At 57.9% G+C, this 4,539-nt stretch overlaps 1 long non-coding RNA gene across 1 annotated transcript; it reads right to left on the bottom strand.

Moving 5' to 3' along the window:
* Positions 1–704: 704 nt before the first annotated feature.
* On the bottom strand, positions 705–3,922 carry LOC147353096 (uncharacterized). Its single transcript, XR_015146706.1, has 4 exons — positions 3,756–3,922; positions 1,969–2,032; positions 1,319–1,463; positions 705–1,227 (listed from the first exon to the last, which is right to left on the bottom strand). It is a non-coding gene; the product is annotated as an uncharacterized LOC147353096 (long non-coding RNA).
* Between the last annotated feature and the right edge of the window lie 617 nt (positions 3,923–4,539).

Genomic DNA, 4,539 nt, shown 5'->3' with positions numbered 1-4,539 from the left:
TATGAGCACAAGCCTGGCCGGGTGTCCTCCCAGCTCCTGTCACGCCCAAGTGCCCCTTTCCCGTCATTGTCATCATGTTGCCTGTGTTCCTCTGCTGGCCTGGGTCCCTGCCGGCTGCTGACAGCTTGGGAGGAAAGGGTGGCTCCAGCACACAAAAGACCAGGAGGTGCGGAGCCCTGCCACCGGCTCGCTCTGCGGAACCAACAGGAGTCATTTCCTTCCGGAATCACTGCAGCCCCCCAAGGCTGGGGCAGGTGGGGGGCTACCCTTGCCTGCTCCCTGAAGGTGTGCAGGCGCAGGGACCCCCTTCCCCGCCCCTCTTGGTCCCTCCCTTGCAGCTGAAAACTTCACTTCCCAGTGAACTGCTGTCTCAGAGGCGACACGAAGGAGGGTGGGAGGAGGGACGAGATGGACTCAGGCACTCTCCACCGAGTCTAAACGCCTGTGAGCGGATTAATAGGGGCTTGGCGGCAGGCAGCCGTCTCTGCTCTATCTGAGCGCCAGCGGCCGCGTGTGAATACTGATGGCCGGGCAGGATTGAGCCAGGCAGCACCACGGCTTTATCTCATGGGCACAGGCGGCGGGCCCTTATCAGGCCAGCCCGGCTGTGCAGCTGCGTCTTCAAGGGCCCGCGCCGCCCGCCGCCTGCTTTGTAATCAGAAGAGAAGAAGTTGCTGCCTTGATATTTCCATTTTTATCTCTTTTATTTACTTCATTTTAATGTCTTTCAGGGAATATTTTCTCTGCAACGACGCAGGGCTGTCGGTGGCTGACATCTTTTTGCTGCCCGTTGGCTGAGTGGGGAGGAGGGCTAAGGATGGGGTGAGGGGCTCCTGACCCCCCACTCTCCACCTGTGCACCCCCATCCTCTCTCCCACCTTCTCCTCCTGCCATGGGATCCTTCCCCAGTGATCTGCACCCTCCAGATCCAAGTCCTCATGCCTCATGCAGCCCAGCTTGATGAGGGGTTCCTGATGAAGAACTCCACCCACAGCCCCTGGGGACCCTGGGCTTTGGTGGGGGTGCCATCCGAGACACGGTCGTCACAGTTGGGGAGCTGGCAGTTCAAGCCTCCCTCCCTTCACGTCCCCACTGATCTGGAGGGACATTGTCTCCCTCTCCCAGACAAGGAAGCAGAGGTTCCGAGAGGTTATCACTGGCTGTCACCTGGCTCCGTGCTGGCGACGCGTGACAGAGACAGGAAGTGCAAAGCCAGAGCCAGAGCATCTGAGAGGCACAGGAAGGCACGGAGGATGCCCACTTGCGGCCTCCCTGTATCCGTGGCACATGCGATCTCACCCCTGTCACAACAACTCACCAAGACGGCGCGTGGAACAGCTCGCAGAAATGGCTGGCAGCGGGAGGGCAGAGGGGCTGAGCTCCCTCCAGTCCCTGCTTTAGTCTCACAGATGCCTCTGTCTGTGTTGAAGCGTCTCCCAAAAAGGCACGTCCACATCCGAAGCCTGGGAACGTGACACGTCTGGATCAAGGGCCTTTGCAGGTGGACTGAGTGAAGACTCTCAGGATGAGACCAGCCTGGGCTGAGGGGGTTCTGCACCCAAAGACTGAGATCTTTACAAGACAGATTCAGACACACAGGTGGCAACCACGTGGGGACAGACTGAGATGGGAGGGAGGCGGCCACCAGCCAAGGATGCCTGGAGCCTCAGGAACCAGAAGAGGCAGGAGGGACTTTCCCCAGAACCAACAGAGAGAGAGGTGGACCTGAGCTTCAGACTCTGGCCCCCAGAATGGGGAGGAAGTAGATCTCTGTTGTCTCAGGCCCCTCTCTCTGCTCCCCCCGAACACACACACCATCCCCACCTGGATGAGAGCCCCTTGGGGCATCAAGGCATCAGGGCCCCCTCCCTCCCTCCAGGACACACACCGTCTTCACCTGGACAAGAGCCCCTCGGGGCATGAGGCCTTCAGACACCCCACCCCCCAGGACAAACACACTGTCCCCACCTGGACAAGAGCTCCTCGGGGCATGAGGGCAGCGACCTCTCTCCCAATCCTCAGGAGTTGGCTCCTACGGATGTTTATAAAGAAACCTGAGAGCTCCGGGACTGCCCTGGTGGTCCAACGGCTAAGACTCCATGCTGTCAATGCAGGAGGCCTCGGGTTCAATCCCTGGTCGGGGAACTAGATCCCACATACTACAACTAAAGATCCTGCACATTACAACAGAGATTGATAATCTGTGTGCCACAGCTAAGACCTAGCACAGAAAAAGACATAAAACAAAAATGAATATTAAAAAGGAACTCAACAGCTCCATAATAAAAATACAAACAACCCAACAAAATGTGGCCCTGATACTTAGACACGTCAATAAAAGAAGACACACAAAAATGGCCAATAAGCACACGAAAAGATGCTCAACACCACTGGTCACCAGAGAAAGTATCCAGCGGACTCACAGGCCATCACTGCTCACCTACTAGAAAGACTAAAATTTTTAAAAAACCAAGACACAGATGCCCTCAGCAGCTCCATTCATCCACAGTAGTGACCATGCCGAGTGTAGGTGGTGGACAGTCGTGATGTGGTGTGTCTACACTCGGGGCATTGCTGGTTACTCCACAGCCCCACCAACAGCTGATATTTTCAGTTTTTTGAGTGTGAACTGACAGGTAAACTGTTTCTCCAATGAGGATATATTTCCATCATGTTGCCCCTCCTTAAAATCAACACCCCCCACCCCCAATTCAATCACTGCCCTCCTCCTATTGTTACAACATTGGTTTGGCTGCTTGTGGAACTTTGTCTAAATAGAGCATGCTCTTTGTACCTGCCTTCTCGGGCTCCTACCAGTTCAGGGACACACTGTGTGTGTGTGTGTGTGTGTGTGTGTGTGTGTTGGGCTCCCTCTGGTTGCTGAGTGATGCCCCAAGTGTACATACTGAGGGGTAATCCCATCAGAGGAAGGCCAGGGAGGGGATCATCAGAGTTGCACCACCTGCCACACCCCAGGACTCCAGGCTGGACCTGGGTGGCCAGGAGAGAGGGGATCAGACAAGCGAAGCCAAGGGGTGAGGGGCCTTGGGCTGGGGACAGTGATGGTCACAGCACCTCTTGCCCTGGGCGTTCATTGTGTTTTAACTCCCCAGACCCTTGCCCGGGCCCTTGGGGTGGGCGCTGCCAGGTGAAGGAGCAGGAAACACAGACCAGACAGGCCCTAGGACCTGTCCAAGGTGTGCAGTGAGCAGAAGGGCCAGCGTGAGGCCCAGGGCCTGCCAGTGTGGGACACACTCCACGACAGGGGCTTGGGGTGTAGAAGGCAGAGGTGAGCCGGAGCCAGCCTGGGGGCCCACACACCACGTTGCCAGTCTCCCCTGCCACGTGGGGACGCACTGGACCATGCGGGAGCCACCGGGGCCTGCCCGGCCCACTGCCAGCTGAGGGAGCTGCCAAGCCAGCCAGCTGTGTGCCAGGATGCTGATGGCGGGGCCAACGCTTCCCATCTGTCTCCACTCCCAGGTGGCACCTATTTTTAGAGCCAAGGCTTTGCAGCCGGGATGTAAGCAAGGCTTTGGAGCAGTGGAGTGGGCTCACTTTGGGGAGCCCGCCGCAGGGGAGCAGGCCAGGGCCGCCTGGCCAAAAGGCCAGCAGGCTGGTGAGGATGGGCCTCTGGGCTGGGGCTGGCTCTGGAGGAGGAGGGCCACTAGGGCTGTGCCAGGTGCCTGTGAGACTGCTGTCCCCCTCTTTCCACCAAGCACCCCGCTCTGTGCCTCCCCCACCCTTGCTCCTACCTCTTTCTCTGGAGATGCTTGGCCACCTGGCCTTCTGGCAGGGCCTCTGCTGCACCCACAGCTCTGGTCTCTTTCTCTCATCTGCGGCCACTCCCTCTGCGGATCCCCTCTCCCCTCTGGTTCCAAACCTGCAGAGTAAACTCCTTCATCTCCTTCGTCTCCTTCCCCGTCGCCTGTCTCTCCTCTGAGAAGCCTACCCTCCCGCACAGTTGGCATCGTCCTATACCAGCTCCGCCCTTCTGTCAGCAGAATCAGCCTCTCCCCACTGCCTGGCACCAATGGTTTCACCCTGGCCAGCCCTGAGACCCCATGTGACCTCTGACCCTGCGCCCCCAGCCTCCCTCCTCTGCTCTGGCCAGACTGGCCTTGAACACCAAGGCCTTTGCACCTGCCATGCCCCTGCCTGGGCCCCTGTTCCCTCCCTTCCTTCGAGTCTGCTCTAAGGAGTCCCCACTAAGAGCCCCTGCACCCCCAGCCCATTCCTGGCTGAATTTCCTCAGGTGGCACACTTCAGAGATGTCCCCAGGGCCTGAAAAAACGCTGACACAGTAGGTGCTCAGTGAGGTGGGTGAGTCACCGTCACGCAGACCAAGGGGGTCACTTCCTCTTAATTTCCCACAAGGCAGGTCTGCTGAGATGAGCTCCCGGTTTCTGCAAAGAAGTCTTTGCTTTTTCTTCACCTTGAAGGATAATTTGCTGATTTCTAGGTGCGGGTCTTCTTGTTTTAACTCCTGAAACGTTCTCTCCACGCCCCTCTGGCTTGTTTGGAGCCTGACAAGAAATC

The sequence above is a fragment of the Bos grunniens genome, chromosome 18, assembly GCF_055505025.1.
Source record: "Bos grunniens cultivar Pamir isolate PY7600 chromosome 18, Bosgru_T2T1.0, whole genome shotgun sequence".
NCBI classification, from domain to species: domain Eukaryota; kingdom Metazoa; phylum Chordata; class Mammalia; order Artiodactyla; family Bovidae; genus Bos; species Bos grunniens.
Note: the sequence above shows the minus strand (reverse complement) of the source record. Positions and strands in the feature narration are given on the sequence as shown.